Source organism: Hemitrygon akajei, chromosome 15 (assembly GCF_048418815.1).
Source record: "Hemitrygon akajei chromosome 15, sHemAka1.3, whole genome shotgun sequence".
Taxonomy (NCBI): domain Eukaryota; kingdom Metazoa; phylum Chordata; class Chondrichthyes; order Myliobatiformes; family Dasyatidae; genus Hemitrygon; species Hemitrygon akajei.
In genome coordinates this window covers 11,594,489-11,617,095 of record NC_133138.1, presented here as the reverse complement: position 1 = coordinate 11,617,095, position 22,607 = coordinate 11,594,489, and the positions used below count along the sequence as shown (strand labels likewise).

The 22,607-nt window shown below is 41.2% G+C and overlaps 1 long non-coding RNA gene across 2 annotated transcripts in view; it reads left to right on the top strand.

The window, feature by feature from the left end:
* The window catches only part of LOC140739562 (uncharacterized), a 114,301-nt gene extending 92,023 nt beyond the window's left edge, over positions 1-22,278 (top strand). Inside the window, exon 3 of one of the 2 annotated variants that reach the window (XR_012101669.1) lies at positions 20,275-22,278. This is a non-coding gene — a long non-coding RNA (uncharacterized lncRNA). Of the gene's footprint in view, positions 1-20,271 lie in introns of both variants that reach the window. The other variant, XR_012101668.1, reaches the window with a different exon arrangement.
* Positions 22,279-22,607: the final 329 nt, after the last annotated feature.

The window sequence follows — 22,607 nt, the reverse complement described above, 5'->3', positions numbered from 1 at the left end:
GATTGGGGCATGAAAAGGTAGGGTCAGATTTGAGCAGGGAAAGAGAAGGTTTCAAAGTTCAAACTGCCTGGGAAATGCTGCAAGAAGTGGAGAGGTTATTGGTGAAAATAGTGTTTTGGAAGGAGCAGCTTCTTAAAGATGCTGAAATGGAGGGGAAGGTGAGTCTGGTGGTGGCACTGCATTGTAGAACATAGAACATTACAGCACAGTACAGACCCTTCAGCCCTCCATGTTATTCTGACCTTTTAATCTACTCTTAAAATTAATCCAGCCATTCCCTCCTACATAGCCTTTCTTTTTTTTCTCTGTAATCCATGTGCCTATTTAAGAGTTTCTTAAATGCCTAATGTATCACTGCTTCGACCACCACCCCAGCAATGTATTCCATGCACCCTCCACTCTCGAGATTAAAAAAATACCTACTTCTGACATCCTCCTACACCTTCCTCCAATCGCCTTAAAACTATGCTCCTTCCAATTAGCATTTCTGCCCTGGGAAATTGTCTGTTATCCACACAATCTATGGCTCGTTGCTGATGAGAGGAGGGACTGATGGGGACAAGTTGACTTCTTTTCCTGTTCCTGATGAGAGGGGGGGAAAGTGAAAGCAGATATGAAGGTAACAGGACAATGAAGGCAGAGAGGGGGTGATTCCATATAAAGGATAAAGGGCACAGGTGAGGAGGGTGACGGTATCAGAGCAAATGTGACGGAGACAGAGAATTTGTGCCACTGAGTGTTGCAAGTGAATCAAAATCAGCAAATGCAGGAGACCAGACAGCATCTGTGAAGAGAGAAAAACAGTTTGTGCTTCAGGTTTGTGACCTTTCATGAACAAGTGTGGTTTAAGTTTCAGAGAGGGAGAGCAATAGAAAGAACAATAACCTCCTCTATATTGAAGCAACAAAATGCAAATTCCATGGCCACTTTACAGAACACCTTTTATTACATAATGACATTCTGTTTAAATAGCCATCAACGAATCTATGACCTGCTGATTCTTTCAACTAAGATGCAGCATTTTTCATCTCTATTTTAAAATTCTTTTGGCAAATACATGCCCGTTCTAAACGTTTGTTATTCTTGTAGTCTGTAGTGTTTTCCAGTATTTTATTTATCCTCTAATAGTGTCACATTTAAATTATCCTTGCTCTATTGACAATTTGTTGATATAAACATTCCAATTACTAGCAGCTGTTAGGCACAGCTAATAAAGGACAAAGATACTAAAGGCACTAAAACAGGGACCCAGCAACATGTCAGAATGCATGTGGCCTTGTGAGTCTTACAGCTGTCACGGAAGTGCAAGGAGTTATTCCTGGGAAGCCTGGACTCTACATACTTCTCTCAGAAGAGTTGGGGGCAGGGAGGGGAATGGAGGCACAAGAAATTCTGAAGATGCTGGAAATCTTGAGCGACAGGCACAAACTTCTGGAGGAAGTCAGCAGGTTAGGGCAGCATCTACAGAGGGAAATGACCTGCTGAAGAGTCTCAGCCAGGAATGTCAACTGCTCATTGTCCCCCCATGGATGATGCCTGCTGAATTCCTCCAGCATTCTGTGTATGGTGCTGCATTGCGAAAAATTTTCAGTTTGTCAAGGTCAGTTCTCTCCTGACGGCAGAATTCCTGAGCCTGGATACTGCATTGTTTTTCCCAGTCTGTCTCAGTTGTGTGCAAAAAATATTTGACTAAGTTCAGCATATTTCATTTAATTAAAGAGCAAATTAACGGAAAACAGAAGCTACAGTACAAAAACATTGGCAAGGTATTTTGAATAAAAGCTACAAGCTACATACATTGTGCAGATTATATCTTTTCAGGCCACTCAATACACCAATGTTGCTCTACAATTTATGACTGGCCAAATTGTCACCTCAGCTCTTTATTCTGATCCTTTCATCCTCTTCCAGATTGAGAACATACCTCCATATCTATATTAAAACTGTTCAGATCAGTGCTTCTATTACCCTTTCAGGAGAAGGCATAAAAGATTCACACCCCTCTGAGAGAGAGGGAATTGCCTCATTGTGTCTTGAATGGATGACCTTTAATTCTTAAACAACAATCTCTAATTCTAGATTCTCCATCAAGGGGAAACATATTCTCTGCAATCAAGATCCCTCAGAATTGAAATGATTCCGTAAAGTCACCATCAATGTTTCTGATCTCCAGCAGAAACAAGCCTAGCATCTAATCTTTTGGATTCTGATATTGGTCTTATAAATCTTAGGTGAACTGTTTCATGTACTACCTTAAACAATGTTATATAGAATAAATGAATAATAGTGACTAACAACCTATAAAATAAACCAAAGCCTCTCCATTTTTTAAAATTTAGCAATTATCTAGCAATTAACTATAATGTTGTGTTAGTTTTTCTAGTAACTGACTACATCTGAAGTCAGAGAGCACCCCGATTTCCCTGCATCTCAGACCTCTACATTCTCTCATTATTTAGATAAAGGGCGAAGAATTTTACATTCTGCAGTATTAGACCCCACTTAACAGGTCTTTGCCCATGTTACCTGTCCATATTCTTTTGTAGTCTTCCTGCATCCTCTTCACAGCTGCCTGACTTAGCCACCAGACCTTTGATATCTTCATCCAAGTTATAAAGGTTGAGATCAGAAGGCATACCGTTCTTTACACCTTGCAAATTAGACATTATAATGTCTATTATCTTCTAGCATCTCAAAAACAGAGTCATAGAGAGATACAGTAAGGAGTCAAGTCTTGTGCCCCACCATATCTGCGCCAACCATCTAGCACCCATTTTATTCTCCATGCGTCCCCTTCAACCCCTGGATTCTACCATGTATCTACAAACTTGGAGCTACTTAGAGGCTAATTAACCTATTAATCTTCATGTTTTGGGGATGTATGAAGAAGCCTGAGCACTCGGGATGATTACACAATCACAGGAAAAAATGAGCTAATGCCTCACTGCCACTATTGCCAGTCTGGCCTGAATGACTGGAGCATTGACAGCGCAGCCTAAATTGCAAGGAATAAATTTCTAGCTTGTAACCTCTTCATAAATTTTGCTTCTGTAGTCTAGTAAAGTGGATCGTACTCCTTGCAAAGCTTGTGTCTTCCATATAGAATAGTTGATGAACTTTGGATGTAGTTTGTCCACTATTATTTTCCTGCCCTGCTGATTTATCAGATTGTTTATATCTTGGTGTAGGAGTTTTATAAAGCATTAGCAACTCCTAGTTTGTATCAAGAGTTTATTAAAATGTTTGGAAGTTTATCTTCTGATTGAAGTTTAGGAAATTTGGAAAATTGAAATGTAAACTTTGGCAAGGAGGTGAAAGCAGAGCACAACAAGCAGCAAACATTTTTCCGCTCACATGAATGCGTTTATTTGAAGCCAAGGTTGAATTTCATTTGAATTTACATGTGAAGTCACATGCTTGGCTAAATTTGCCTGTTGTCAATGCTCAACATCAGCTCATATCCTGTGCCCCATAGAACAGGTCAGGGTTTGGCCTCTTGTTTGGGACTGTCAGTGTTTGAATGATCAAGTTTCCACAGTGTTGAGAGAGTAAGGCTCGTTGCCTTAAAATGGCAAAGAAAAAATTTGAAATTAATATTAACAACTGACACTCATTTGGCACTACTTCATTTTTGAAGTCTCAAAGTGTTTCAGAGAGGTGTAAGGAAACATTTCCATTGAATCCAAGCTGAGCAGAGCTGACTTAAATACTGATTTAGTGAAAGACTTAGAAATTTATTTGGGAGCATTTTTATTGAAAGGTTTGGGAGAGAAGAGCGTTAATCAAATATTGAAGGGGAATTTGAGCAGGAACCTCGTCACCCAGAGGGTGCCAGTGGAAGTGGTGGATGTGGGTTCCATTTCTACATTTAAGAGAAGTTTGTACAAATTCATGGATGGGAGGGGTGTGGTGCCATTGCAGGTTGATGGGACTAGGCAGAATAATAGTTTGGTAAAAATTAGATGGACTGAAGTACTGTGCTTTAGTGCTTTATGACTCCATGACTCTATATTAATCCTAAAGGGAAAGGCAATAGGCATTGAGTGCAAGTAGTCCGTGTAGTGATTTCCCCCAATAATAAGTATATCGTTTTGGATTCTGTTGGGGTGGATTACCTTGAAGAAGAAAGCCATAGCAGTAAGATCTCTTGGCACTGAGTCTGGGGACGGGCATAAGAGAAAACAATGGTGATAGGAGATTCATTGGTTAGGGGAAACAGACAGGAGATTCTGTGGACAAGAACATGATTCCCAGATGGTATGTTGTCTCCCAATTACCAGGGTCTGGAACGTCTCTGATCAAGTCCATAGCATTCTTAATGGGAAGGGTGGTTAAAGAGCTAGGAGTCATGGTCCACATTGGTACCAATAGCATATGCAGGAAGGGAGACGAATTCCTGCAAAGTGTGTACAGGGAGTTAGAAGTTCTGTTAAAGGACAGTATTTCCAGGGTGGTGACCTCAGGATTGTTATCTGTGCCACATGCTAATGAGGACATGCTAATGAGACTCAAAATCAGGAGTATAATTCAGTTTAACATATGTTAATGAAATGGTTCGGGAGGGAGGGCTTTGGACTTTTGGATCATTAGGCTTTGTGTACAGGAAGGTGGGGCCTGTACAAATGGGATGGTTTGCACGTGAACTGGAGGAGAACCAAATGTATACAACTCAGAACATTACTCATACCATGCTCAACCTTTCAATTCCTTTCTTTGCATGTAGGCTTAACATCTGCTTTCTCTACAGCCACTGCATTTGCTGACCTGCCTCCTTGGTTCCAACCCCAATGCAACTCTCATTTAGACTCCTCCGGAGTAGCACCTGCAGATCTTCCAGTGAGGATATTGGTCCCCCCCCCCCCCCCAGTACAGTTGCAAACTGTCCCAATTGTACAGGCCCAGATATATTAAAGATAAACGATAACAAGGGACAGAATTGGACCATTTGAAGATCAGTGTGGTCATCTATGCATGGATCCAAAAGAGCTGGGGAAGAAGTTAAGTGTATTTTTTTTACATGATATTTACTTGGGAGACAAACATGGGGTCTACAGAACTGAAGCATAAGAGTAGTAAGGTTATGGACCATATCTGGATTACAGAAGAGGAGGTGTTTCCTGCCTTCAGGCAAATTAGGGTGGATAAATCTTTAGGGCCTGTGAGGTGCCCCCTCAGACCTTGCAGGAGGGTAGTGCAGAAATTGCAGGGGTCTGATATAGATTTTTAAAACATTTTTAGCCACGAGTGAGTTGCCAGAGGAAGGGGGGAATCACAAATGTTGTTCCATTGTTTCAGAAAGGCTCTGAGAATAAGCTAGAAAGCCTGATGTTAATCATGCGTATATTATTGGATATATAAGTATTTCAATGGCTAATATGAAGGGGCATAACTTTAAGGTGATTGGAGGAAAGTAAAGGAGAATGTCTACAGATATGGTTTTTACACAGAGGGTGGCGAGTGTGCGGAATGAGCGGCCATTGGTGGGGATAGAGGCAGATGAATCAGAATCAGGTTTATTATCACCAACATGTGATGTGAAATTTGTTAACTTAGCAGCAGCAGTTCAATGCAATGCATAATCTAGCAGAGAGAGAGAAATAATAAATAAAATAACTAAACAAGTAAATCAATTATGTGTATTGAATAGATTGAAAGAAGTGTAAAAACAGAAATACTGTATATTTTTTTAAAAAGTGAGGTTGTGTCTTAAGATTCAATGTCCATTTAGGAATCGGATGGCGGAGGGAAAGAAGCTGTTCCTGAATCACTGAGTGTGTGCCTTCAGGCTTCTGTACCTCTTATCTGATGGCAACAGTGAGGAAAAGGCTTGCCCTGGAGGCTGGAGGTTCTTAATAATGGACACTATCTTTCTGAGACCCCACTCCCTGCAGATGTCCTGGGTACTTAGTAGGCTAGTACCCAAGATGGAGCAGACTAGATTTACAAACCTCTGCAGCTTCTTTCAGTCCTGTACAGTAGCCCCTCCATACCTGGCAGTGATGCAGCCTGTCAGAATGCTCTTCACGGTACAACTATAGAAATTTTTGAGTGTATTTGTTGACATGCCAAATCTCTTCAAACTCCTAATAAAGTATAGCCACTGTCTTACCTTCTTTATAACTACATCGATATGTTGGGACCAGGTTAGATCCTCAGAGATGTTGACACCCAGGAACTTGAAGCTGCTCACTCTCTCCACTTCTAATCCCTCTATGAGGATTGGTACGTGTTCCTTCATCTTGCCTTTCCTGAAGTCCACAATCAGCTCTTTCATCTTACTGACGTTGAGTGCCAGGTTGTTGCTGCGGCACCATTCCACTAGTTGGCACATCTCACTCCTGTACGCCCTCTCATCACCACCTGAGATTCTACCAACAATGGTAGAACAATAGTAGAGGCATAAAAATAAATTTTTAGGCACATGGATGAGAGAAAACTGGAGAGCTATATAGGAGAGAAGGGTTAGAATGATCTTAGGTTAAAAGCTCACACAACATTATGGATTGCAGGCCATGTACTCTGCTGTTACTTTCTATTTTCAGTAAGCAGAGCCTGATTAGGAATTGTCAGCATGGCTTTGTGTGTGGTAAGTTGCATCTAACCAATCATGTAGAGCTGTTTGAGGCGCTTACAAGGGAAGTAGATGAAGGAAAGGCAGCGAATATTGTCTACAAAGCACTTCATGGAGAGCAGGTCAAAAATTTTCAGTTGCTTCGCATTCAAGATGAAGCAGTAAATTAAATTAAACATTGACTTAGTGGGAGAAACCAGAAAGTGGTAGTAGAGGGTTATCTCTTTGACTAGAGGCATATGACTAGAGATATGCCATAGGAATCTGTGATGGGTCCATTGTTGCTTCTCATCCGTATCAGCAATCTGGATGATAATGTGTTAAACTGGATCAGAAAGTTTGCATTTAACTCAACAGTTGGACATTGAGGGGTGTGGAATCTGGAAATATGGATCCATAATTTTTTCAAAGTAGCATCACAGGTAGATAGAGTTGTCAAGAGAGCTTTTGGTCTTCATAAATCAAAACATTGAGTTTAAGTACACGAGTTGAGACTTTAGTGAGGCCAAATTTGGAGCATTGTGTACAGTTCTGGACCCCTACTTATAGGAACATTATCAATAAAATTGAAAGAGTACAGGGAAAATTTCCAAGGATGCCTCTAGGACTTGAGGATCTGAGTTACAGGAAAAAGCTTGAATAGATTAGGACATTATTCCCTGGAGCATAGGAGAATGAGAGGAGATTGTATATAGTTGTATGAAGTTACACACCACTCCCTAAATACAGAATTTCCCCTCAGACCCCCTTTGGATGTTGCCTGGATTGGGGAGCATGCTTATGAGAAAAGATTGAGTGAACTTGGTCTTTTTTCCTTGGAGCGACAGAGGATGAGCGATGACCTGATAGAGCTCTATAAGATGATGAGAGGCATTGATCATTTGTATAGTCAGAGGCTTTTTCCCAGAGCCGACATCTCCAGTTGCTTGTAAGTAGCTGCAGAGGAGATGTCAGTATTGTTTGTTACGCTGAGAGTGGTGAGTGCATGGAATGGGCTGCCGACGACAGTAGTGGAGGTGGATACAATAGGGTCTTTTAAGAGATTCCTGGACAGGTTCATGGAGCTCAGAAAAATAGAGAGCTATGAGTAACCCTAGGTAATTTCAAAAGTAAGGATGTAGTGGTCCGTTGCATTAGAGGTATGTGCATGTTCTTTTTCAATGCAAGTATGGGCACGGCCAATATGATACTTTCTTAAAGCATTAAAAATATCCTCCAGTAAATTTAGATCTGAAAACATTTAGGTTATACAGCACACCCAAAATGAAATCTAAGCAGTTTCTACCCTTAATCCTTTTTCAGAAATCAGCTCAGAGCTATTAAGTTGCACTGGCACTTAAGTATTTTAAACTACTTTAAATCTATGCTTAAGTGTCAATCAAAATTGGACAATTTTCTTTACGGATTTGTGCATTTTTATCTTAATGCATCAACTATGTCAATTATTAAGGGTCAATTCATTTAGCATTTTATGTAATCAAGTATGAGGGATGTAGTTTAAGTATCTTTGGATATGAAATGATACACACTTCTGTCATTTATTACCTAAATACGGGGCACTCCAATACATACGAAAATACATATTGCTGATCCCCTTTATGCTTAGTCAAATCCTCCAGATGTGGAATGAAGAACAGTTTATTGTATTCACAAGGACAGTATTCCAAGGGATAGTTTGCAGAAAAGAAATTATTTGATGTGGAAGAGAGATTCTCCAACAGGCGTATAGATAATTTTTGATATCTTGATCAATGTGATTTATTTTTCATTATAAAATATGCCATGAATAAACCTTATTACAAGACCAATGTAGCCATGGTTTTGCAAATTGACTTCTTCTATATAGAAGGTCAACAACAATCCACTGACATCTCACATGACCATGACCCAGCCATTGAATATCATGTTATTATTTCCCAGAGACTCACTGGCCTCATTTTTTGTTTAGGAAGTATTCCCTCCATGTTCCCCAGCCTTGTAGCTTTGTTTTCTACCCAACTCCCAAGACCTATCACCAGGCTGTTTCAGCCTTCCCATCTTGACTATCCTTTCTTTTTTGTAAAGCCCCTTCCCACCAGTGTCTGTTTAAGCTCTAATGTTCCCTGCTACGTTGGTAGTCTTTCCAGGTCACAAATGGAATACTTCCATTCCACACCAGGATGACCTGTGGTCTTTCGATTCTTTTCCAAGCTGTTTATATTAGGGAAGTTGAACACCCCCATTACAACAACCCTGTCGATTTTACATCTTTCCTTAATCTGCTTACATATCTTTTCCTCAATGTCCCGGTGGCTATTGGACCTTCTGTAGTACAATCGCACCAGAGTGACTGCGCGCTTGCTATCTTTGAGTTCCATAAACTCAGTGGACATACCCTCCACTTTGCCTCCTCTAAATGCAGCTCTGATTGTCACTGAGCACTAGAGCAATTCTACCCACAAAAAACAAAAAATTCTACCCTCCCACTCTATCTTTTCTAAAACATCAAAACCCTGGGGCATTAAGCACCAGCGCCAATCTGATTTGGTGAGATCAAGAATGGGTTCAGAATGTGTGGCCCAAGTATTATGTGGTGCCGGGATCCAGGTCGTAGAGCGAGGCACTACCCAGTGCTTGGATAATTTAAGCAGTGGCACAGATAGACTGGAAGCCCGAGCGTCGGTAGCAGAGGCGAGGGTGGGGCTGATTTTGCTCGCTCCCCCGCTGTGGTACTGAGTCTGTGAACTGACCTGGCTGCTGTGTGTTTTTGCCCCGCTGGAGTGATGAACTGGGACCAAGGTTTGGGCCTACACCGGCTGCTTTGGGAGTGGATCTAGAGACTCAGTCTGGCTTGGAATACTATTGGCTTGCTTCTACTGTCTGCATGATCTGTGGGATTTCTCTCTCTTTCTCTGCACAGTGGTTTTTGGTCTTTTTAAAAAATTGATTTATTTGGGTTTCTTGCTTTGTGGCTGCCTGTAAGTAGACAAATCTCAAGTGACAACACACACAAAATGCTGGTGGAACACAGCAGGCCAGGCAGCATCAATAGGGAGAAGCGCTGTCGACGTTTCGAGCCAAGACCCTTCGTCGGGACTAACCGAAAGGAAAGATAGTAAGAGATTTGAAAGTAGTGGGGGGAGGGGGAAATGCAAAATGATAGGAGAAGACCGGAGGGGGTGGGATGAAGCTAAGAGCTGGAAAGGTGATTGGCAAAAGTGATACAGAGCTGGAGAAGGGAAAGGATCATGGGATGGGAGGCCTCAGGAGAAAGAAAGGGGGGGAGCACCAGAGGGAGATGGAGAACAGGCAAACAACTAAATATGTCAGGGATGGGGTAAGAAGGGGAGGAGGGGCATTATAGTTTATACATTTTGATAATAAATGTGCTTTGAATCTTTGTATCTAAGGTAAACTTGTCTCTTTGTGGGATATGTGGACCACTCCTTACTTCAGTCCTTCTCGGGCATCATCCCTCAAAGTATTTTCCAGTCCTGATGAAGGGTCTCGGCCCGAAACATCGACTGCGCTTCTCCCTATAGATGCTGCCTGGCCTGCTGTGTTCCACCAGCATTTTGTGTGTGTTGTTTGAATTTCCAGCATCTGCAGATTTCCTCGTGTTTGTTTCAGTATGTTAACAGCTTTGGTGCTGCCTCCTCCACTTAGACAAAATTCGCTTTTGGATGGTCTATTACTGACTCTTTTTGTCTTCTCTAACTGCTTCTTAGAGGATAGATTACAATCAGTATCCATTACACTCCTACAGAACCTCACATCTGCTTCAAAAGCACCTCCTTCTACAAAGACTCCATGCCGTTCTCTCAGTTTCACTGGCCTCATCAAAGCATAAAGTCATATGCTCATAGGGTTTTACAACAGGGCAATGTACACTTCAAACAGGCAAGTACACAACAACTTTCAAACACTCATTCATTGTAATCCCTTTTTAATCTCTCCCCCCCCCCCATTTCCTTTGACATCCCCAAGATTCTGCCACTTATACTGGCAATTCACCTGGCAACCAGGACACTTTGTGATGTGGGAGAAAACCAGAGCACCATGTGGTCCCAGGCACATGATGCAGTACATATAGCACTGGAGGTCAAGACTGAATCTAAGCTGTGAGGCAGCAACTCAACCAGTGTGTCACTGTTCTGATGATGAGACTTTCCATACTAGTGCTGCTAAACTCGTTCCCTCGGCCATAACCGTGACTTCCTCTCTACCATAAAAGACAGGGTTCCCAACCATGTCTATTTCCTGCTCTTCTGCTTTCAACCTACATGTTTCCAGGCAAAGCAAGTATTGGGTTCACTTTGGCCTCACCTCACACCCTCTAATCTCATTCAATATCACGTTCTCTCATGTCTGCCTTTTTCAAGAGGGTTCCACCACATAACACAACTTCATTACTACCACCACCACCAAACCCTTCAGCCCCTTCCTTTTGTCTTTTCATCATATTGACGGGACCATTTCCTCTGTGACTCCTAGTTTCCTCTTTGACCTCAACCAACCAATGCATTCTCACAGCACTTCCCTATTCACATGCCCCCCCCCCCTTCCATTCAGAGACCCAAACAGTCCTTCCAAATAAAACAGTTTCATTCCACCAGTTTTGTGTTTTAGTGCTCACTGTGTGATTTCCTATGCTTCGGATGAAACCGAATCCAAACTTGATGACGGCTTTGTAGAACACTGGCGTTTAATCAGAAATGTCATTTACTTATTTTACTTAGTGACAGAGTGTAAGTGCCCTTCCACTCCTTCAAGCCACGCCATCCCAGCAACCCTCGACAGCCGATTAACCCTAAACTAATCACAGAGCAATTTACAATGGCCAATTAACCTACTAACTGGTACATCTTTGGACTGCGGGAGGAAACCAGAGCTCCCATGAAAAACCCATGCATTCCACAGCTGTGATTGAGTTCCTGTCTCCAGAATGCCCTGGTCTGTAATAGATTTTACTAACCACTATACTACCATGACAACAGCTAATCAAAGGCATACAGCACAGCAATGGGCCTGTTCAGCCCGCTTCACCAACTCCGATGCTGATGACGATCTATGCTAATCCTATTTGCCTGCATTTGTCTTGCATCACTCTACACCTTTCCAATTTAAGTAGCTATCCAAGTGCCTTTTAGACATTGCCTCAGGCACCTCCTCAGTTTGTTCTAAGCAATCACCAGCCTATCATAAACGTCCTTTTAGGATCTCCTTCAAATTTCTCCCCTCTCATCAGATGGATATGAAAGAAATGGCAGAAGTTATACAGATTTGTGATAATTTACCAAAATTGTCTGGACTCGGGGCAGGTCCCGGCAAATGAGAAAGACAGCAAATGTCATGCCACTGTTTGAAAAAGTATGTAGGCAAAATGCAGGATATTATAGGGCAGTCGGCATAATGTCTGTACTCATGAAAATGTCTCTTATTAAGGAAGAAATAGTGAGACATGTGGATAGAAGTGGTTCCATCAATCAGATTCACCATGGATTCATGTAGGGCAGTTACATATTGGCAAACTTACTGGAGTATTTTGTGTATTTAATGAGCATTGTAGATAGTGGGGAACAGATGGATGTGATATATCCATAAGATAAGGATACATGGAGTTTGAGTTAATGTATTAGAATGGATTGGGGATTGGTTAAACAATAGAAGACAGAGTTAGGGTAAATGGGTATTTCTCCCCTTGGTGAGCAGAATACTACAGTGATCGGTGCTGGACCCACAACTATGAATGATATACATTAATACTTTGGGGTAAAAGGTCTGTGTGTAGTGTATCTAAGTTTGCTGATGACTCTAAATTCTGTGGAAAAGCAAATTGTGCAGAGGATATGGAGAGTCTGCCGAGAGATTTAGATAGGGTAAGTGAGTGCACAAAGATATGGTAGTTCATCCACTTTGGAAGTAAAAATTGTAGATTAGAATGTTTAAATGGTGTAATATTGGAGCATTCTGCAGAAGAACTTCGTTGCTGGAGGGAGGTGTCAACACGAAGAAAGGTGTGACAGTGCCTCTGCGACCTCAGAAGTTTGCTTCGATTTGGCATGTCACCAAAAATGGTGAAAAACTTCTACAGATGCACAATGGGGAGTAACCTAATTAGTTACATCATGCCTGGTATGAAAACACCAGTGCCTAGGAGAAGACAACAGAAAGTGATGGATACTGCCCTGTCCATCACCATGGTTCTCCCGACCATGGGGCATTGCCACACAAAACCAGAAGCAATCATCAAAGACAGCTACCATCCAGGCTTACACAATCTCCTCACTATTCCCAGCGGACAGGAGCTACAGAAGCTTTAGTCCCACAATAGCAGCTTCAGGAACAACTATTACCCAATATCCATCAAGCTCCTGAACCAACATGAATATCTTCCCTCACCACAATTCTGAACTGATTCTACAACCTACAGACTCACTTTCAAGGACCCCTTGCAACTCATGCTCTCGGTATTTATATCATCTGCACCATCTGTCAGTTGTTTGTGAGTCCTCGTTTATATATATTTTTTCATAAATTCTGATGTTCTTCATTTTTCCTGTAAATGCCTGCAAGGAAATTACTTTCAAGGCAGTATATGGTAATATATATGTACTTCGATCATTTGGATTGAGTTTAAGAGCAGGGAAGTTATGCTGCAACTGTAAAGGGTGCGGGTAAGACCTCACCTGGATTACCACGTGCAGTTCTGGTCTTCTTACTTGAGGAAAGATGTACTGGTTCGGGAGGCATTGTTCTTTTTTACTCATAGAGCAGCATAATTGATAACACTTCAATCCAAAGTCTATGGAAGTAAAGGAATAAATTGCTCTTACAGGAAGAACTGCAATTTAAATGGCCGCTTTCCAACTGTACTTAATAAAATAGGTATGTATAATTAGGTCATAATTTAAAAAGATATTAGAATGTAGTTTGCAATTACAAATTCTTTAACCTGAAGGCATCAGTTTTTGCATTGCCTTCATTGAGAATGATTCAGTTATTGCATTACTTACGGATTTATATTTTTAGGTATGTATTTATATCATTTGCACCATCTGTCTTTTGCACGTTGGTTGTTTGTGAGTCTTCATTTATGTATATTTTTTCATAAATTCTGATGTTCTTCATTTTTCCTGTAAATGCCTGCAAGAAAATTAATCTCAAAGCAGGGAGAAGGAGAAGTCAGGTACTAGAGAGTACCCCTGTGGCTGTACCCCTTGACAATAAGTGCTCCTGTTTGAGTACTGCTGGAGGGGCCAGCCTACCTGGGGGAAACGGCAGTGGCCATACCTCTGACACAGAGTCTGGCCCTGTGGCTCAGAAGGGTAGGGAAAAGAAGAGGAAGGCAGAAATGATAGGGGACTGTATAGTTAGGGGGTCAGAGAGGCGATTTTGTAGACGCAGGGAAGAAACTCAGATGGTAGTTTGCCTCCCAGGTTCCAGGGTCTGGGATGTTTCAGATCACGTCCAAGATATCCTGCAGTGGGAGGGAGAACAGCTAGAGATCGTGGTACATATGTGGATAGTGTGGAGGGCTGTCGGAGTTTCAGGAGGACATTGATAGGATGCAAAACTGGACTGAGAGTTGGCAAAAGGAGATCAACCCAGGTAAGTGTGAAGTGGTTCATTTTGGTAGGTCATATATGATGGCAGAATTTAGTATTAATGGTAAGACTCTTGGCAGTGTGGAGGATCAGAGGCATCTTGGGGTCCGAGTCCATAGGACACTCAAAGCAGTTGCGCAAGTTGAGTCTGTGGTTAAGAAGGCGTGCGGTGTATTGGCCTTCATCAATCGCAGAATTGAATTTAGGAGCCGAGAGGTAATGTTGCAGCTATATAAGACACTGGTCAGACCCCACTTGGAGTACTGTGCTCAGTTCTGGTCTCCTCACTACAGGAAGGATATGGAAGCCGTAGAAAGGGTGCAGAGGAGATTTACAAGGATGTTGCCTGGATTCGGGACCATGCCTTATGAGAATAGGTTGAGTGAACTTGACCTTTTCTCTTTGGAGCGACGGAGGATGAGAGGTGTATAAGATGATGAGAGGCATTGATTGTGTGGATAGTTGGAGGCTTTTTCCCCGGGCTGAAATGGCTAACATGAGAGGGCACAGTTTTAAGGTGCTTGGAGGTAGGTACAGAGGAGATGTCAGGGGTAAGTTTTTTACTCAGAGTGGTGAGTGCATGGAATGGGCTGCCAGCAATGGTGGTGGAGGCAGATACGAAAGGGTCTTTTAAGAGACTTTTGGATAGGTACATGGAGCTTAGAAAAATAGAGGGCTATAGGTAAGCCTAGTAATTTCTAAGGTAGGGACATGTTCGGCACAACTTTGTGGGCTGAAGGGCCTGTATTGTGCTGTAGGTTTTCTATGTTTACTTTCCAATGAATTATTACAGGTTTTAGGGCTGAATCAACTTCATTCAACAATTAATGGTAACTGTGGCATAGTCAGTGTCACACTTCACAGTGCCAGCGACCTGTGTTCAATTCCCGCCACTGTCTGTAAAGGACGTGCATGAATGTTGGTGGAACTGAGCAGGCCGGGTGGTATCTATGGAAAGAGTAAACAGTCAACGTTTCAGGCCAAGTCTCTTCCTCAGACTGTGTGTGTGCGTGTGTGTGGGATTTCCAGCATCTACAGATTTCCTCTTGTTTGTGACTGTTTGTAAGGGGGTTGTACTCTCCCCTGTGACAGTATGGATTTCTTGGATGCTTGAGATTTCTCCCACATTCCAAAAGACATGTATGTTAGCAGGTTAATAGTCACATGGGTGGCATCAGGTTCGTTGGGCGAGAAGGGTGTGTTACTGTGCTGTACCTTTTTAAAAGAAATGGTTACTGTACAGAGTAGCAGAAACTTACAGAAAATCAGACTTCTCATTGGGAAGCAGAAGCATAAGGTCAGGCTTGACTAAAGCCATGAGAATAATTTATATTCAACACAGTTAGAACTCAGCAGCTTGCAATTCAACACAATTTGTCATCCTTTAGGATCATAACCATTAAACAATAGAAGGTGGCGTGGTGGAGAGTGGGTGATAATTGCCAAGGTTCATTCCAGAAACCGGACAGAGGCCTGATCCTACCAATCGCTCAGTTTGGTGATCTGTGTGCTGTAACCTGAGATTTAAGAAGAAGTGAGAAAGCAATCTACAGAATGGAACTATTCCTTTTACGTTAGGGGAACTACTCTCATGCATTGAAGTCCAATGAATTACACCAAGAATTTGAGGGTGTAAATTTAAGGCAATATATTCCTCAGACAATTGAAAATGTAATTCAAGTAACATTAACTTCCTTCTCTTTGATATCAGTTTCAAGCGGAGTGGCAGGTGGAATATCAAAGTCTGCTTGATAAGCTGATGTCTTTTGATCTATTAATGATACAATGAGAGAATCTGGAATGTTTCCCAACAACAGTTTAACTTTGTAAACTTTAAATTCTTGAACCATCTGTTACATTGTTATTCAAACAAGAAATTTATATATTTAATATTAACATTTTCTGTGTCTTGTACGTTGGAGGACAACAAAGGAAATGAGATAACTGAGAAGAGTTGGCCCACACACAATTGTTAGCTAGAATTATCAGATCTTTTACATTGGTGCAAAGGGACAGGTAGAATCTCATTTGTTTTATTAAAAAGTTTGCTCCCCTGTCAACACAGGTGTCCCTGAGTTTTGAATTGTAGACAATGTGCAAAATTTCTCGAGTAGGAAATAAACCATAACATTTTGGTCAAAGCTGCATTGTTATCAATTGAGGTAAAATAGTGTCCTAAAACTGCACAAAGACCAATTCAGGGAAATTGTCATATACCTTTTCAGAGGTAAATACATTAAAGCATTTCTTTGAAATTATGTCTGATTAAAGCCCAGGAAGTAGTAAAATTTTTAACGATTCATCTGGGGCCGCTGAACAAATGGGGTGACTCAGATTAATTCACTCATCTAAACTAAGATGTAATCAACCTGGACTTAATTATTAAATTGTAAATTGGCTGGGTTAAGTTATGTGAAGGAGATCACATTCAGTGGCTCACCATGTATTGTATCTACATGTAATAATATTGTAGATATTCCCATACACTGGAGGAAAAGCTAGTTAAAATCATTTTGAATACCAGTTGATCACAAGGTAGAAGCATCTAAGATTTTGAAGATTGCTTTATGTGTCCATAGTTCTGCAGATTTATGCAATGAACATAATTGACACATAATGTTAATGGGTGGGGATGCCATTAAGTAAGAAGTTATAACATCAGCATTTAAAATATATAAGGATTCTTCCTATATAAAGAAATCTGCTTTATGGCGTAAATAAATTGAGCAAGCTTTTAAAAAAAGGAAGTTCATAAATGTTCAGGCAGGTCTCTTAATCTGTAACTACTCTTTGTATTTAAGGTAATTAAAATTTGTTTGCGTCAATTTTGGTACATTTTGTATTCTGTACATTGTTGTATTTTATAAGTTTATCTTTGAACTAAAGAAAAGTATTGATAACCTTTTGACATGGATAAATTAGATTTGTTTGTAGGCTTAATTCAGATGGCAATGCTTTATTATCAAAATTATAATCATTAAAAGTTTTCTTCACCAAATCTTGGAAAAATATGTATTTGGGCAAAGAAAATTTGTTTAAATCAACAAATAAGCTTTTGTTCTTAATCTCCTCTGTCACTGTTTCCCAAATCTTTTCCCATCACATCAAGACAGAATTGATGCTGCCTCCTTCACAGAGAACTCTTGAATTTTAACAGCTTCGCTATGAACTTCCTCAAATTTACTCATCCTATTTCTGAACCTTCTCTCCTGTTTTTGGAACTTTTTTTCCTTCTCAGGAAACAAACTATCTGCTGAAACTTACTATAAACCCACTAAGTCCCACAGCTAACTTGACTACACCTCCTTCTATCCAGTTTCTTGTAAAGATACAATCCCTTTCTCTCAGCGTCTCTATGCATTTGTTCTCTGGTGTCCTATATCAGGAAATATGGTTTCCCTTCTACTGTGGTTGACAGACTTGCAGGTGTATTTCCTCCATTTCTCACACTTCGAACTCACTCCTCATCCCCTCAAACAAAATGGATCACTTGGAGCTCATCTGTTACTCTCCAAGCCTCCACATCCAGTTCATCAACCTTTATCACTTCTACTGTCTCTGTGACTCCCTGTGTCACTCATCCTTATTCTCCCACTCCTCCCCCTCATTTGACACACTCCCCTGTAACGACAGGAAGTCCAGCACTTGCCTCTACACCTGCTCCCTCACAAACATCTCAGATACAGCCCTTCCAAATCGGGCACTGTTTCACATCTACGACCTCCAAATACAAGAAGAACAATAGAGTCAGTGAAAGACTCCAGCCAACAGGACAGACAAACAACCAGTGCAAAAGATGATAAACTCTGTAAATACGAAAAGAAAAAAAGAAGAGATGATAATAATAATAAATAAGCAATAAGTATGGAAAACCTGAGATAAAGAGTCTTGAAAGTGAGTCCATAGGTTGTGCGAACAGTTGGTGAATGAAGTTGAGTGAAGTTATCCTCTGAGGCGCCAAGAGCCTGATGGTTGAGGGGTAATAACTATTCCTGAACCTGATGGGGTGGGTCCTCAGGCTCCTGTACCTTCTTCATGATGGCAGCTGTGAGAAGAGTGCATGACCGGAGTAGTGGGTGCTGTTCTCCAGAGTTAGCTCTCTGTGTACGTATGCTCAATGGTGGGGAGGACTTTTGCCCGTAATGGACTGAGCTGTATCCGCTACTTTTTGTAGGCCTTTCTGTTCAAGGGCATTGGTGTTTCCATACCAGGCTGTGATGCAACCAGTCAATATACTCTCCACCACAGAAAGTTGTAAGCTCGGCCTGCTCCATCATGAGCACTAGCCTCCTTAGCATCCAGGACACCTTCAAAAGACAATGCCTCAAAAAGCTGGCATTGATCATTGAGAACACCCCTCCCCCCCAGCAGTCATCCAGGTCATGCCCTCTTCTCATTGTTACCATCAAGGAGGAGGTACACACACTCAGCAAACAGACCCCCACCTTTTGCCTTCTCGCAATCTGCAGTCCGGTCTATCCTGTGTATCGAGAACCCTTCTGGTCTTACCAATGTATTGAGAATGTCTAGAATGAGACATGTCTCTGTGAAGGAGAGAAGGTAGCATTTCCACATTTCCTTCATAATAAGATATGTGAGAAGTTGACTAAGTGTTGAATGATAAGCAGTATCTGAGAAGAACATTCTCCTCTCCAACTAATACCAAGGGATCCTTATTATTCACTTAGCATGCACCCATGTTACCATAGACAGGATAATCGCTATTGGTCTAAACATCTGCCCATTTATTGAAGGCTGTTGACTCTTAGTAGAATCATTTCCATTTGTTTTGCTTAGTTTGGACAAGAGCCTAAGGTATAAGGTAGTCAGGAAGGAGCTTAAGAATGGACACGTAAATTAAAAGTGAGCATGAGAAGACTTTGGCGAGCGGGATTAAAGAAAATTCAAAGGCATTCTACACATATGTGAAGAACAGGAGTATGACAAGGGTGAAGGTAGGTCTGATCGGCCATAGAAGAGGAAACATGCCGGAGTCAGAAGGGGAAGTGGTGGGGGGCTAGGGGCAGGATTCCTTAATAATTACTTGGCTTCAGTATTCACCAGTGAGAGGGATCTTGGCAAATGTGAAGACAGTGCAAAACAGGCAGAAATATTAGAATATCGATGTTATTGAAAGGGTTGTGCTGGAGCTTTTGAAAAACATTAGGATATTTAAATAAGTCCACAGGGCCAGGTGGGATGCAAATACCTCAAGTTACTATGGGAAGCAATGGAAGAGATTGCTATGTTTTGATGAGGGTCTGAATAGTACAGGAGTGGTAAATGCTGTACTGTTCTATTTTGTATAACTACACAATTCTCTGGAGTGTGGTTTGAAGCCAGACTTCTAACTCATTGTCTCAAGCACACCTGAGAAAAAATTGAACAAAGCATTAATATCTTGCCAAATTTCATTCTCAAATTCAAAGTAAATTGATTATCAAAGGGCATATGTGTCACCATATGCACTTCGAGACACGACAGAGACAAAAGACAACAAACTGCAAATACAAAAAGATAATAATAACAAATAAACAAACAAACAATTAATATCAAGAACATGAGTCCTTAGAAGTGAGTCTATAGGTTGTGGAATCAGTTCAGTGTTGGGGTGATTGAAGTTATACCCTCTGGTTCAAGAGCTTGATGGTCGAGGAGTAATAACTATTCCTGAACCTGGTGGTGTGAGTCCAGAGGCCCCTGTACATTCTTCCTGAAAACAACATGGCCTGATTAGTGGGGGTCTTTGATGAATGATGCTGATGTTCTGCGACAGCCCTGCTTGTAAATGTGCTCAATGGTCTGGGGGGCTCTAACTGGCCTTGTCCACTACTTTGTGTTGTTTTTTCCATTCAAAGGTATTGATGTTTCCAAGCAAAAAAAAATGATGATTAGAAAACACTAACACAGAATAAGAGTAGATAGAAGTACACTTGAAAGAAATTCTAAGCCATTAATAGATACAAACACATTTGTATTATCAAAAGTGTGTTAGTTCACTACATCTGAAAGATATTTGCATCCAATAGATACAAATTGTATTCTACTTATATGTAACTCTAGAAGTCTAGCATTATATAAACATATTTATCTGACATTCATTTTGTATTTCAGCAGAAGCTGCTACATGCCTACAATGTACGGACTGCCCTGGTTCACCTTAATTAGCATCTGTGGAAAAAATCCTTGGCTTCTCTAGCAACAAGACTGGTTCAGCAAGAATGACCAGGAGACCTGGGAGCAAAAGAAAGGTGGATAAGGAGCTCATGGTGAAATATTTCACAGGCACCTGAAGGCTGAAGTCTCGTAGAAGACTTGCAACATATGGAACAGTTAGCTGGTGGGCAGACCACAGGAAGCCCGGTGATTTGCAGACAACCTGCATGTTCTCCAGCAGTGGCAAGGCCCTCAGCTGCCAAGCCCACCCTACCGACCGCCTAGAACCGAGGTGAAGTTGCCTAAGATGGAAGGTGTTCCTACTGTAAGAAGCACTTGGAAGATGCGTATCTCCTTAACAACTCAGGCCTTGCTATGAACCAACTTACCTATGCCAAAGCAATCTATGTTTTCTAGCCTTGCCACCTCTCCTAACTGAAAGGAAATCAAAGAAAGACATGCATTAATGAAAACAAATTACAAAGGCTCAAAAGCAGATATTATCCCTGCTGAGAGTAAGGAATGTCCACAACATTACTGTCCACATTTGGGAAAAGGAGGGCATGCCAAAGGACATCAAGGACACTCTAATTATGACTACATGCAAAAAAGGGGAATGATCCAAATGCTTAACTACAGAGAGATCTTCCTTCAGTCACGCCACAAAGGAAGTCACTGTCAGGATTCTCCTCAATCACCTTTTCTCAAAGAGCTTTGCCCAAGTTATATCCATCTAGAAACAAAGTCAATTTAATTTTCACCACATGGCAACTCCAAGTGAAATTCAAAGAATATCGACCATTGTACTTGGTCCTTTTTCAGATTTCACTAGAACTGTATTGGACTGTGGGGCATTGTCCTCAAATTCAACAGCCTGAAGAAACCTGTCCTGAGACCCACTAGATTCTGGAAAATGTATTGTACTACGATTTAAAGTAATTTAAAAACTAATTTAAAACGTGTTTGGGATGAATAGTATCCAATAAACTGGAAAATCTACCAGTCCAGCTCTACAAAAGTCCCAAAACTGCTAGTTTATTGGACCTTTACTGTACAGCCAACAGATTTTGTGCCTTCACAAAATCCTCCAAATTCAGTGGAGCCAGTGTTGGCAGCATTGGCATCATTAGATCGGTTCTGTTGGACAAGTCCTAATGTACACATGGATTAACAGCTTCCCAAAAAAAAAACACCTTGTTTTGAGCCCTGGTGTGGAAGAGATGACCAGATGGACAGAAAGCAAAAACAAATGAATGTTCCCAACGTTTCTTGGGGGAAAAAGTCAACATCCTGACTTCTGTGAACCCTGGTCCATAACCACTTACAATGCAGAATGAACATTGTGAAAATTTAGTTCACATGAATGGAAAGCATGGGGGGGCTAAATGGAACCACCCAAAGGAAAACACCACCTTGCAAACTACCTACTTGTCAGGCACCTCCTGCCTCAAATGTGATGGAGTTTACAAGTAGCATATTGGCCTCGTTGCTACCTCAGAAGCCATGGAACTGGTGTTATCTTTGATCCCAACAAACCACATCATAAAAATGTGTTGACAAGTAGACTCATCATGCTGTGGTAAAACCATAAGACATTGGAGCAGAATTCAGCCCATCAAGTCTGCTCCGCCATTCAATCATGACTGATTTATTTTCCTTCTCAACCCTGTCCTCCTGCCTTATATCTGTAACTTTTGATGCTATTACTAATCAAGAACCTATCGTCCTCCACTTTAAATATAATTTGATGAGAAGAATTGTGAAGAATTTCAATTCTTCAGTAAGTAAGAAAATTTAATGTATATTTAAAATCAGGCAGAGATCTGTGTGTCTCTCCAGGATCTCAGAAAGGATTTTTTTTTCATAGTGGTTGGAATTCACCTCTACAAATGAATGACACTGTATAAAAGGCATTTCCTTCTGTTTATTTTTAAACGTCATAAAATAAAGTCATCCCAAACCACAGACTGAGCACAGTGTTGATATTTTCATTAAAAACAACAATTTCTGTCATTTCCATACAACTCTTCTTCTGAAACACCCAGGAGCAGCATGGTGGCACAGCTGCTCAAGCCATTGTCTCATAGTGCCAGAGATCCAGGTCACTCTTGACTTTGGATACTGTCTGTATGGAGCCTGCGTGTTGTTCCTGTCACTGCATGGTTCCTCCAGGTGTTCCAGTTTCCTCCTATATCCCATGATACATCGTTGGTAAGCTAATTGCCCCTGAATGAGTTTTAGAATCTAAGGGGAGTTCGTAAGAGAATAAGGATGGTATTCATGTAGGATAAAGG